This window comes from Ixodes scapularis, unplaced genomic scaffold (assembly GCF_016920785.2).
Source record: "Ixodes scapularis isolate PalLabHiFi unplaced genomic scaffold, ASM1692078v2 PGA_scaffold1__304_contigs__length_218370807, whole genome shotgun sequence".
Lineage (NCBI taxonomy): Eukaryota > Metazoa > Arthropoda > Arachnida > Ixodida > Ixodidae > Ixodes > Ixodes scapularis.
Genome location: NW_024609846.1, coordinates 81,047,089 through 81,061,515, shown reverse-complemented (window position 1 = coordinate 81,061,515; position 14,427 = coordinate 81,047,089).

The window sequence follows — 14,427 nt, the reverse complement described above, 5'->3', positions numbered from 1 at the left end:
CTCTGAGAACTGATTTGGTACCGGTTCTGGACGGTCCGTTTGTAGTGAAGGTGCCCGCGGAGGATACTTGCTCGGGCTACAGCATGTGCTTGCCCATTTCCTCCGAAGGACTTGTGTCCCGGTGTCCACACCAGCTTGACGTTGGGAATACCATTTCCACTTTTGAGTAGGTGTTGGGTTGCTTGCGGAGATATCCTGCCTGCTTTTTAGTGTCTCACAGCTGGTTGAGAGTCAATGATGATTTCTAGACGTGATTGGTTTGTTGGGCTGGTGACGGCCAGTGCTATGGCCATCTCGGCCTCTACTGGAAAGGTGGTTCTAACTGAAGCTGTGACGGTCGTGTTCATCTTGTGGTCGACGACACTTGCTACCGCTGCATTCCGGTCCGGATACGTTGCCGCGTCTGTATATCTGACGTTCTTCTGGCCATCGTAGATCTGTTAAAGAGCCTCGGCTCGTGCCTTCTGGCGGCCCGCGTGCGGGGATGGATTCATGTTGCACGGGATCGGTGCCGTCTGGATCTTGTCTCGGAGTTCCTGTGACATTTGAACGGCCTTTTGATAAGAGCTAGGGATGGGTATGCCGAGGGAGCTTAGCACTCGACGTCCTGTTTGCGTGAGGGCTAGTCTCTCCCTCTGGCTGACTAGATGAACGTCCGCCAGTTCGTGGTAGGTATGGTACGTGGACTCCTAGCTGTAGGAGCTTGACGTTTGGTGTGTACGGGGGTAAACCCAATGCTACCTTGTAAGCTTTGAGGATGATTATACCTATCTTGCTTTTGTTCCTCGCCGTAAGTGTGAAGTAGGAAGTTGCATACACGATTCGGCTGATGATGAGTGCCTGCGTGATCCAAATAAGGTCTGACTCCTTGAGGCCGTGTCTTCAACTTGCTATCCAACTGATTATGGGGATCATTTGTGTGGTTGTATTCGTGAGTTGGCTAATTGTGTAGCCTGCTCTGCCGTCTTGCTCGAGATAGACCCTGGGATCCAGACCCTCTTCACTACCGGTATGGAGGTACCGTCCCTGAAGGCCAGGCTAATCTCCGGTGTGATGTCCGGTGGCTCAGTCTTTCTTGTGTGCTGTCGTACTAGTAATAATTCCGATTTTTGCGGGGCGTACTGAAGGTTTCCCATTTCAAAGTACCGCTAAACTGTGTCTACAGCTTCTTGCAGAGAGTCTTGTTTATTGCCGTCAGACCCCGACGTTGTATATATCGTCAACTGGACAGGACAGCGCTCGTTCTGTCCAGTTCCTTCCTTTGTCCTTGTAAAATTCGTGCTGTTCTATTATGAATCGTCAAGTCGTCTGCATAGAGGGTGTGTTTGATATGTGGAATGTTCTCCAGCAGAGGAGGAAGTTTGCACACGGCGAAATTCGCGAAATTAAACAGGGTGGGTGAAAGGACGGATCCCTGAAGAGTCCCTTTGCCCGTGACTTTTAGGATGTCCGAGCAGATGGATTCCATGCCGATAGTTGCCGTGCGTTCGTTTAGAAAGTTCAGCACGTATTCATATGTGCGCTGCCCGCAGTTGGTCGATGCCAGGTTCTGGAGCACTGTCGTGTGGCTGCCGTTGTCAAAGGCTCCTTTTATATCCAGGGCCAAAACAGCTCTCGTCGTGGTTCGTGATATGTTGTCCAGGATGTCTTCCTTGAGTTGAAGCAGGATATCTTGCGTTGACATTAACATGGTTTATGATAATGTATCGTTCTTCTCGAGGTACGGCTGCAGGCGATTTAGGACGACGTGTTCCAGCAGCTTTCCCAAGCATGAAGTCAGGGAGATCGGCTTGAGGTTTTCCAGACTCTTTTTTTTTTTTCAGACTTTTCCAGAGTTTTTCCTGGTTTAGGGGTGAGCACTATCGCTGCATGCAACCCCGCCATCTCTTGACTGCGTTCTGTTAAGGTACCGAGTCAGTGTAGAGAAGGATCCTCCGTCGAGGTTCCTGAGTATGTTTTCAACTCTGTCTCTGCCCGGTGAAGTGTTGCGGGTCAGATCCTGAGCTGCACTGATGACTTCCATCTCGGATAGAGGTGCGTCCAACCCGGTGTTCGGTTCCCCGTTGTAGTAGGGGTAGTCTGCCTGGATTGGACTGCCGATGTAGCGGTCCTTCAGCTTCCGCAGGATTTCCTCGTTCTTGCCGGAAAATCTTGCACAATCTTAAGGAGCGTGTGGCTTGATTGACTGTTGCTTTTGGATGGGTCCATAAGGTGCCGGTGAAGCGACTAGGTTTTCGCCGCGCCCACGGTCCCCTGAGTCATTGCACCTTGGATGCCAGTTGTTCTTCCCCAGCTGTTTTGCGCGTTCCAGCACTTCTTTCTCCAGTCGGGCAATATGGAGTCGAAGCTTGGGATTTAATCTTTGACGCGTCCATATCTTGAGGAGGCTGCGTCTGACTTCCCTGAGGAGGAGTAGAAAGGGGATCCACCTCTGGCGTTTGGCTCGTGAGGTTAACGTGTTTAATGTGTTTTTCGGCATCCGCCTGCAGATCCCTGACCCATCCCTCTAGGTCGTGGTTAGTTATTCGGGAGCGCGTTTTACGAAAAGCGTCCCAATCTGTTATGGCGTGCTTTTTGAAGAACTTTATGAGCGGAGTTATTGCGACCCCTATTCCGATAATCGAATGGTCGCTGCTTAGGAACTCCTTTGCGTTGGTCCACTCGGCTGGGACGAATTTAATTAATGCCAGGTCGGGACACCTGTCTCTACTCACACTGTCACCCGTTCTAGTAGCTTGCTCGGGGTCCGTTAGTATAGAGTTAATTGGTGTTGACACATTGAGTCGTACAGTTTGGTTTCCTTTGCGGTTGCTTGTTTATAGCCCCACGCTGGTTGTGCGGCATTAAAGTCGCCTACTATTACCAGGTTCTGTTGAGCTAACCATAGTGTCCTTAAAAACAACCGCTCAAATAGCTCTTTGGTTTGGCTTAGGGGGACTGTATACATATTGAGTATAAAGAAACTGGGTGAATTTCGTCGTTTAGGTAGTAGCTCTACTATGCTATGCTCTGCCGAGGTACTGTTGAATTCGTGCTGCTTTACAGTTATGTGATTCGCGACTAACGTAACTATCTTTGGGTTTTCACTCGTGTGCGGGAAACTTTGATACCCCGATAATGTGGGGTTTCCGCTTGTGTACGTGAAAGTTTGATACCCCGATAAGGTGTGGAAGGGGGGGGGGGGGGGGGCTATTTTCTTGTTTCCTTTAGGCATATCACGTCAGGCGGTGAATCTCTGCTGGCAGTGAATTCTGCTATGGCACTTCGTTTGCCACGGAAGCTGCGACAGCTAGTTCCATTGCCATACAATCGTCCCCTTATTTTGCCCTGCCATCGTTAAGGTTTGTAGCGGTGGGATGGAGGTTCAGTGTGGCGGGTTGAATGTAGGTTGCCTGTTGATTTACATGATGTGGGATAACGTAGGGTGGGGAGCGGACGTCCGTTTTCCTAGCCTTCTTGGCTGTTTCTATCTGCTCTTTCTCCATGGCGGCGCCTAACTGCTCTTGCAGGCGAGCTATCGTTTCCTAGACTCGAGCAATAACCTGCTGCGCGTCCTTTGACTGAGCGTGTGGGGAGGTGGGAGTTTTGAGCTCCAGTTCAGGGGATCCTAGCTGTTGCTCGATCCTAGCTGTTGCTCGATTCGAACATGCGTGAGCATGTTCATGTGGGCCTTTGCCCACTTTGGAACGGTTTCGGGTTCTGGTGGGGAGGGGGTTGGGAAGATTTGGGTCGGGAGGAAGAGGGATCGGTCGATTTGGGTGGGGAGCGAGACCTTTTCAATTTTGCTGCCCAGCTCACCTGAGCTCTGGTGTGGTTCTGGTCTTTCGACTTACTGCGGCTCCATGTCTTGCTTCGGCTCTGCCGTCTAGGAGTCTGGCTCCGCCGATGTCGAAGAGTCCTGCCTCGTTGCTGGGGTGTCTGACTCCTCCCTTGACTCTTCTCCCTGCTCTTCCTTGCCGGCTGCTGCCTGGCTCGACTCGGCTCGGCTTCTACTTCGGCTCTTGCGACTCGTAGTACGCTAGGTTGTGTTGTCTTGTATTGATTGGCGATCGTTGTGGCGTCTCTGGCACATCTTGTCTTCAGTGGGATGTTGTCCATCGCACAGTTAGCACTTGGTGGCGCAGTCATGGTCTGGGGTAGGGTTCTGTGTCGTACACTGGGTTCAGATGGGGATGTCTGGGGTGTGGCACACGTCCGCTCTGTGCCCTTTCCTGAGGCACCTTGCGAAGATTTGTCTTGGGGGTCTATAGGAAAGAAATATTTGGCGACTTGCACTGTAGATTACGTAGCTGGGTAGTTTCCTGCCCTCAAATCTGATAAGGATCGAGCTTGACTGGCCTAGCATTTGAGCAGTGATGATCTGAGGTCCGTTCCCTACTCGAATGAAATCGATAAGTTCCTCCGTGGTGGACCCTGGCTTCACGTCGTGAATTACTTGCTTGATTGAATCGTCTGGCGCCGCCAGGTACATGTACGACGGGTATCTTTTCCCACCAAGCGTAAGCATGGTGGACCCGCGTACTCGGGCGGTTTCTTCGTCCTCGGTGTAGGCCACGGCGTGGTGTAGGCCGCCAGAATGTTCCGATTACTGTTTATTTGGATCTGGATCTTGTTACTCATATCCCTTGCCGAAGAGCCTCCGGTCGCTCCGGCCAGGTATTTGTTAATGTGGAAGGGTTTCCATCTGCCTAGATCCATGCCATCGCGTGGCCGCATGACGGCCTTAGAGCACTCTTTCGGTTCCGGCTCCAGGCATATCTTGGCGTGAAAAGTCCGCCTTTTTGGCGGGAATAGCCGCTTCATTAACGAGAAGGCCTTTGGCGGTGGCGGGAACCGGGAGTAGCTTGCCATTACCGTAATGCGCCAAGTGACAGATGTTACCTTGGTCATTGGTCCTGCTTTGCTCGGTTGAAATTTCCATTGTTGGCATGGCGGACTGTCCGTCCAGGCTGTCTCTGCTCATGTTCGCGGCGGGGAACAGCCGTCGACGTTGAGGGAAGGGTCGGCGAAGCGCTAGGCGGCGTTAGACCTATAGCACGGCGCGGTTGTCTAAAGACGAAAAACAGAACGAAATTCAAATTTTGGTCACTTGCCCGGCCGGGTCACCGATGATATCCTCGTGGACCGGCCGGTTCCGAAAACCTTATCCACCAAAAACTGGACAAAAAATTAGGGCCAAAACCGGTGAAAAAAAGTGAAATAGCGGGAGCCCATCGATCCAGAAGAGTTCCGATGGCACGTACGTTCACGACATTGGAGGCAGTACCGCGGGAAGAAAAGCCATTGCTAGGTTGAAAAGGAATGAGCTTATCACGCTTTCCTGGGGTATTCCTTGCGTCACTTTCCTTGGGGTGCTTCCATGGACACTGACGATGAGAGTCCTGCCTTGAAGAAATGCGCGAACGTTGGAGTCATCCCTATACGTGTGATGCCGTGCCTTGAAGAAATGCGCGAATGTAGGAGTCAGCCCTACCTGTGATGCCGAAGAGAGTAAGCTGATGTAGGATGGTGGCATGTGGCAAAGGATCAACAGCTTCATGAATGTCTAAGAAAACACAGTATATCGCTTTCCCCTTTGATCACGCTTCTTCAAATGACGTCACTACGTCTCCAATGTCATCTGCTGTAGAACAATGTTTCCCGAAGCCACGAAGCTGGTCAGGGAGTGAACTGTCTGCTTCAAGTTGACACGTGAGGCGACGAAGAACGAGGTGCTCAAGTAGCTTTCCTACGCAACTCGTCAAGGAGATAGGTCTATATAGTACTCTGTACGATGAAGGGGCCGCGTGGGATTTGCCAGGCTTGGGGATGTGGATCACATGGGACACCTTCCAAGCTGCCGGGAGCTTTGCGGTGCGCCACACCTTATTCAAACTATTCCAGCTTCGCGATGGTGAAATCACGGTTAAGCTTCCCAAGTGTGCTAACAACGGGGGGGGGGGGGGGGGGGGGCGATTGCTGTGCTCTTGATAATTTGCGGGTAGATGAATTCCCACTGAATGCTCGTCGTCAAATTAGGAGCTTTACCGCCTCCTGCAAAGGCTTCTGAAGCGCCACCGCAAGTCCAGATATAGGGTGCTGAATCCGCTTCGTGGCAGACAATGCTTTTGCTATATCCAATGCTTTCGAGAGGCCTCCGGGAGATCCGAATGAAGCGCATAGTTGCCCCGTTGTTTTCGCTGGAAGCAGATTGTGTGTCGGCGAAATTTAGCCTTGATCTTATGGTGAGTGCTCCAGTCTACAGGATCTTTCTTCTTGCGTGCCTTCCTTAGCGCTTTCCGGCGTGTGGTGCGAAGCCTGAGGTACTCTTGGACTGGAGTTGGTCTCTGCAGTGGAACCTTACTGTCCCCGTAGGGAGGCTCAAGGCGTTGGCGATTGCTGTAGCTATATTGCCCAGTGTACCTTCTGCCAGGACACAAGCAGCTGTCGGCACATTTTCCAGTTCGTGACTCTGCACCGCTTGTGCTTCGGTTTTGTGGCGTACGGAGAGACAATGTTGATAGGAATGTGGTCACTGCCCCGTGAATCCGGTTGCGGGCTCTAATTCGCCACAACATCCGGTGAAGGAAACGTCAGGTCCAGAACACTATCACTGACCGGTCGATGAACGTATATCGGCGTGCCATCGTTCAAATCTTTTGGCGTAAAGCACCCGCACCCGAACTGTTGCTAGGGCCAGGAGCGACATAAGCCGAAACAAGAGTAACGTCCTCGCGATAGAAACAGCTGGATAAACGAGTAAACGAGAGCACGCGTGTTCACGCGATTACCAGTGGAGCCCCCTCTGCATAAAAGAGGTGACTGTACAAACAAACATCAGGGATTTCCGCCAAGTTTAGACAGGATGTGTCACTTGACATCTAATCTGCGAGGCGAGATTCCCTCAAACAAAACGGGCACGCGACTGGCGTGAATCTAATCGGCGTCCCGTGCCATGTAGATAGATACCCCACGTCGCCTGTGAATGTGTGTGATCGGTCAAGCTCGAGCATGACCTCAGTGCACGCCGGGGAGAGTGCACGCGAGCGAAGCTGGGAACGCAGCACGTGTTGACATCCCACGAATCACACACTTGCGACTGCTTATGACCCAAAGCCTATTGATAGGTTTGTGTTCGTCAAGGGGAACGGTGACCGAGTGGGCTAGCTCACACCAGCTCCGAGTACGTGGAGCGAAAGGTCGTGCTGCTCCACCCACCCGCGCCCGTTTCGATCTGGATGAGCATCGCGCCGGCGTGCGGTCGTGTATCACTACTACTAGGGTGCCTTCATGTGCGCTTTGCTTTGGGTGGAGACATCTCGCCATTTTGTCCCGCAGTTTTAGTTTTATTTTTTGTTCAGAAGCGCGTGAAAGAGCGTGTCCCTGCACGCGTTTCTGGCACTGACTGTGCTGTGGCGACATTTTGTTTTCGTCGATTTCTTTGTATTTCACCCGTGAGCGCGTGCTGTCGGCACCGGGTACTACAAAGGGTGGCATCACCCTAAACAGAAGGACATTGAGGCACCCTAACTACTACATGGTGCACGTTAAAGATCCCAGTCTAGCGCAGGCACGTAGCCAGGAAGGGGGGGGGGGGGGGCGCATCCCCGGGCCCTCTCCGAAATATTCTATTTTTCTGGGGCCTCCTCTCCCCTCTCCCCCTCATACAACATTTTACCACGGGTGCCCCGCCCCATCCCCCCCCCCCCCCCCCCCCCCGAAACGAATCCTGGCTACGTGCCTGGTCTAGTGGTTGTACTGCACTGGCTAAATTTCTCATCTACAGCTGGGCGACTCGTCGCCCGTTGAGGCAGACCAAGTTCTAAGCTGTATAAACCAACACACAACCTTTTTTTTTTTTTTACACTGGAATCGTGTTGCTGATTAATTTTTTTAACAACTTAAACAGAACCGCTCTCTCAGTACAAGGAGCGGCAAAGCGTACTGTGCTTCAGGCATTTTCCCAAATTTTCGATCCCTTGGGATACCTGAGAGTGTAGTCCGCGGGTACGACTTCTGTTTCAAACACTTAGGTCTAACACTTCGGACAAGCACGACCACACTGCTCAGAACTCAAAATAAATCACAGAAAGTTCAGTACGCTCAAACGTGTAAAAACAATACAACATAAAGTCTAGAATGCACTATTCGCGACTATTGGCCAAAGATGACGGTCTAATACAGGTCGTGCGGTGCCATGCGCCCGCTCAACGCACAACGCTGGGGCATCAGCAAACAACGGTTTGCCCCGCTTTTTATCCTCCACGTTTCGAACCTGCGACGTTGGTTAGCCGTAAGCGTGCTTCCAGAGGCTCGACTTTCTTTGAGGAAGCGATGAAAGGACTGCCTATTGTCCTTGCAAGGTTCTGATGAACGTTGATAAACGTGGAATGTCTGGCGAACGCGGCTGAGTAGGTTGCGTGCAGAGCAACCTAGGAACAAGCTGTTCCTATAGTCGGTGACAGGTTAAAAGTAAAGTGGAAGCTCCTCCCGTTTCTTTCCACTTTAGCAGAGCGAACGCAAAAAAAGGGGGGGGGGGGCGACCTCCTTTCCAACCTTCGCTCTGCTAAAGCAAGAGGCGGGAGGACCTCTTTCTTTTTTTTTCACTCTTAACCTGTTCCCGACTATACAGTTACGGCAGTACCGGGATAACTATTCTATCACGCAAACCACCGTCAACATGTAATCACGGAAGCCACAAGAGACGAGCAGAAATCGGGAAAGGACCTCTTCTGACAAGTTCCGTGTTTTTCCGCTACTTGCCGTCCGTTTTGCTGGAGTCGCGAATATGACGCTCTGCAGGCGAGCATATTTTTGTCAAATTGGCTTCGAGAGTACATACATCACAGGGAGTATACTTTATGGTCCGTGGAAAGAAATAATATCTAATAGTGTCTAAGCCTGTCATTAAGGGTATTGATTTGATCTGAATTGCTGCTTGAGACTTGTCGAGAGGTTCGTGGCTTTATGTAACGTTGAGTGTACAAGATAAAAATATTTCGATGCATTGAATAAAAGGAACTTCACCTAGCTATGTTTCGTCTATCTTCAATATGTGACAAGTTAAGTATTTTTAGCATTTCACTCACAGAGTCTGCTGTTCTGCACTTCGACAATATAAACCTCGCTGCTCTTTTTTGAACCCGTTCAATCCTGGCAATTTGGTATTGTCTAAATGGGTTGTACACTACACTTGCGTACTCCATTACGGGATGTACTAAACGTTTAATAGGCAGTTAATTTAACTCCTGAGGGAGCGAGTTTTAGCCTTCGTCCTACTGACGGTCTTTGTCTTTCAGCTGAATAGCAGAAAATATTTATATGCATTTTCCAGCTTAGATCTTTAGTTATAGTAGGTCCCAAATACTTGAAGTGACTGACGCGCCTCAACAGTGCACAATCAAATGCACAGTCAAATAACATGGTTTTAGTTTTGCTTGTTATCCTTTCAAAAACGTTTCTTTTAGACCGCAGCTCTTAGGCGTCCGTTTCCGGCTTGAGCGGTGTCGGCATCGCAGTCGGCGTAACCGCGCGGTGCATTATGAATAAATTTCCCCGCTAAATTTGGCGAAATATTTCCCCGCTAAATTTAGCGAAAAAATTTCCCCGCTAAATTTAGCGAAAAACATTCCCCAAATTTATCCGCCAGATTTAGCGGAAAATTTTCTCCACCAAATTTAGCGGAAAAATTTCCCCGCTTTATTTAGCGGAAAACTTTCCCCGATAAATTCAGCAGAAAATTTTCCCGCTAAATTTAGCGGGAAAAACTCTCCGTCAAGTTTAGCGGAATAGTTTCCCCTAAATGGGAGGCGAGCAGGAGAGGAGGAGGGGCGTAGGCTCCTCTCCGTACCTTCCCCTCAATGTCCTCAAGAGCTGCGCTCTAATTCGGCGTTACAGGGAGTTGTAAACGGCTTTCATTTTTTTCTTTTTAAGTTGAATTTAATTTTGCATTGCAGGCACCAGTTGCTAATAACTTTAACGCTGCGTTCAATCTGATCCCTGGTCCCCTTGACCTGAGATTCTTGAATAAATTCAACAATCGTCAGCAAACAGGCGAATCGTTGGTTTAGCGAGCTTATCTGCATTATCATTCATGTAGCTTAGAAACAAAACGGGACCCAGCACTTATTCCTGAGGTACACCCGACGACACGTTAAGAATTCCCAATTTTGCGCCATTTACTTCTACAAACTGTGTTCTGTTGTTAAAGAGGGGGGGGGGGGGGGTGCAACGATTTCTGGACTTCGGCCAAAACTTTGTGGAAGCTGCCCTCTGACACTTTTAAGTAAAGAACAAAAACCGATTTCGCCTGCGTGTCCTACAGTTGTTGTTTAAAAAAAAAAGAAGGCTAAATATTGGCATTTCTGGCACCCCTCAACTCACTGTCAGTCTTCAGGGTCCCACCTGGTCCCACTCCTAGTGACGTAATTCGGGGTGCCGTGTAGGTTCCCGTGCGCTCCCCCGGAAAACGCTTCCTCTCTCTCTCTCTCTTTGCTGACATTAGCGGGTGTTATGCGCAGCTTAGAGCCGAGCGAGGTCACGTAATCTTCTGGCCGTAGTTCCTTCGACTGCCACTCACGGCTAAAGGTGGGGCGAAAGCTCGACTTTTGCTTTGCGATTATGCAGCGGATATTTTTGAATGAAGGAGATGTTTTCTGCATTCTCCGGGACACGATAAACAACGTAAAAATGACAAGATGCAAATTCTTCTAATCTTAAAATCGTTGCACCCCCCTTTTTAAGGTAAGACTGAATCTATTTTACAATAAGCAAATTAACGCCAAAATTAAGTAATTTCGCAACGAAGTTTGGTGTGCGGGACAGGGTCCAACGCTTGCGATAGATCGAGGCATATTGGATCTACCCGTCCTTTTTTTTCATTTAGAATTTTTGGAGTCATGAAAGGATTCAACAAGCTGAGTTACTGTCATCGACAGCTGCCGCCTGAAACCATGCTGATTAGGACTAAAATATTTGAATTCTCAGAAAAGCTTTTCTGCTTGTTTCGCCGGTGTGTGAACAGCGAAATCTCGGTATACAAGAAATATCTTTATGAAGCAACCTGCAACCGGCAACTGGGATCGGTTCACCAAGAATGAAGAGGTCAAAGAAAAACTTGTCATTCATCAAGAGATCGTGGTGTATCCATTCTATTAATAAATATGTTTTCTCACTCACTCACTCACACGCACGCACGCACGCACACTCAGTCACTCACTCACTCACTCACTATATCATACTCACTCACATTCCCACTCACTCACTCACTCACTCACTTGCATGCACTCACTCACTCACATTCACTCACTTTCTCACTCAATCACACTCACTCACTCACTCACACACTCACTCACTCACTCACTCACTCACTCACTCACTCACTCACTCACTCACTCACTCACTCACTCACTCACTCACTCGCTCACTCACTCACTCACACTCACTCACTCACTCACTCACTCACTCACTCACTCACTCACTCACTCACTCACTCACTCACTCACTCACTCACCCTCCCGCTCATTCCACTCACTCACGCTCACATTCTCACTCACTCACTCACTCACTCACTCTCTTACTTTCTCACTCAATCACACTCAGATTCACATTCCCACCCACCCACTCACTCACTCACTCACTCACTCACTCACTCACTCACTCACTCACTCACTCACTCAATAAACAAGAGTGGCGACCATATGGGGAGGGGAGTTTGGCGCTTCTTTTCCTGGGATCCTGTGACTAGGTGTGATTAAAGGTGTGAACCGTGTCAAGGCTAACGCACGAGATGAGTGGCATGTAAAGAAAGTCAAGTCTCAACATGTCGCGCACTCCGGGCTTGGCAGGCTTTCTTTCTAGCAAGCTAGCCCTGGTTTCCCGATGAGGTACGCTTCTTGCCAAACTTCGGCTGTATTTCTGCGGCTTCAAGGGGGTTTCTTTTCAATACCACAGACCAGGGGGACATACCACCGATGTCGGCGCAGTTCTGGTACATGGCGATAAGTAACTATTTAGCGGTGATTCTGTGTCGGCGTGCACAGGTACATTGCCGGAGCTTTACGATTGGCGATAATCTGCCCCTAATAATTGAATTGAAGCTTAGAACTAAGCGAGCCGTCCGCAATGACGTGATGCCATGAGGACATCACGTTGGAAAACTCCACTTTGTTTCCGATTTGTTTGTGGACGGACGTATCTTCGGCACGTGGTCGCGATAGCGTCCTTGAGCAGCACAGATGCAACGAGCAGTATACGCATTGGATGATAACGCGTCATCGCGATATCGATAAACGTGCTCTGACGCGTGACCACGCGCGGTGCCAGCGGCCGTTTCCGCTGTACACGAGTCGAAGGGCGCACGGCGATACGCTTCGAGACAGTGAAGCTTTTGTCGATCGTTACACCGTGAATTGCGGCCTCTTCGAACGCCTGCTCAATAGGCCATTTGCTATATTACCCAAGCATCAAGGAGAATGCAGAAATTGGTGTTCCACGCGCCACACGCGCACGCCTTCCCCGTACAAAAATTCGAAGTAAATAACCAAAATAAAGCGTTGACGAACGCGCGTGCAAGATGCCATTTGTTTTGGGTATTTGCTTTAGAAAAGTTGCTACTGCTGAGGCCAGCACGTGCGGCACGTGGAGCAGCAATCCCTGCATGCATCGTTTATGCTTGGGTAATATGGCAATAGGTCTATTAGCGGCGAAATCTTTTGGTGGCGCCCTCCTATGGTTCCCCCTTGGGACGTCATTACCTTGCAAACAACAAGTTCGATGGCGTTTGTAAATAGCACGGTGGAAGCTTAAAACCATTGAGTTCTTAAAGCAGCACTGCCAACACCGTCAAAATTAAAGTTCTTTCTTATTTCCGTTGATGATAAATCCCCTTTCCGACGTCATAGTCAGCGTTCGGCCAATCGTGGGAGGCCGACCACAGCGACGCTTTCGGTCGCGCACGGGGCTAATTGGTACTCAAGGTGACGGCACGCGGGAGCTGCCGCGACACTCGCGGACAACTTTCTGTGGCAGTCAAAGCCGGTGCACGGACGTTCGAGCACCTTGTGCGCCGATCAAAGCTGTGTACGGGTCACGGTGTATGGTACGGGCACTATTTACTTCTTCTGAAGTGCCGCATACAGAAGTTGCTGAACACAGCAGACCCCTTTCAAAAGTTCGTCGAACAAAATTGGCGGCCACCATTGAAGCAAGCCTGGTGTCCAAGCATATGCAAGCCTCGTGTCCAGTACAGTCATGCTCAGAGTTTGTGATCAGGCAATGGCGGACAGGCGATGGTGCGGACTTTCGAAAAGCTACGCGGAGAGCAAGTCGTCTGCTTCTTGCCCAGGAGTTGCGGTGACGTCAAAACGACGCTGAGCTATGACTGGTTCTGATGGAAAGGATAGTGGGTAGACCAACGCTAGATGCCTTAAGGTCCACCCACTATTTTTTCGATCAGCCAATCAGAGCTCGGCTTTCTGATCTCATCGCAGTTCCTGTGCAAGAAGCAGACGAACTTGCGCTCCGCATAGGGTCAGTTTAGAGCCCATTTCAGAAAGAAATATACCGCGTGGGTCAAACACTCGTCAAAGGATAAGAACAGTTTCGAGAGTCTCACCACAGTTCCAGGCTCTTGCAATAATACAGACCACGGGACAGCCAAGAGGGAACAGCTTAATGGGCAGTTTTAGCATAGCGTTGTACCGCAGGCTGCCTGCATATATATATACGGTGCGGTATGGTCACGACCGTCGGGCTAAAGCACAGCGACTCCGAAGCAGGGTTTTCGTCGCGCGTCGAGAACCGTATACCGTGGCTGTGGATAGCCGCCGGTAACGCTCTGCGAAAACATCCCAAAGCCGCAATGGCCCGGCTAATACATCTGAGGCGTGTTCCATCCTCGTATGACAGTCACATTGGTCACTCAAGAACTCTCTGCAGGCATTTTCGACGCATATATGTATATGTATAGATCAACACGCGTCTCTGACGTCACGAATCTGCGGTGGCGCTGTTGTCGCCACGGCGCATGCGCAGAAGCTTCACCTCACGCGAATCTGGTTTCTGCGCTCGCTCAGTGCCCACACCTGTTGTGGTCAAACGTGTGCTTGTTTGTAAACATTGTGTCGGTCTATATAAGGTAATCATGCTTCGAAGATGATTCAGGCGTGTCCACATGTAATCATATCTGCACCGAACACAAACCATGTCTTTCATACGAGGTTCGAGCAGTGTGACAAATGAATTAAACGCGGTAGTATTGTAAATGGTCACCGGCTTTATTTGCTTTGCTCAATCAAGCCCTCGAGTTACATATTCGGAAGAGTTTATACAACGTAATTGACTGACACAGAGGAAACCAACTATTGTTTCGTCCCTGTTATTCGATTTTTTTACCCTTTTTTTGAATTTGTAACGTGTGCTAACATGCTCGTGAACATGTGGTTTTGT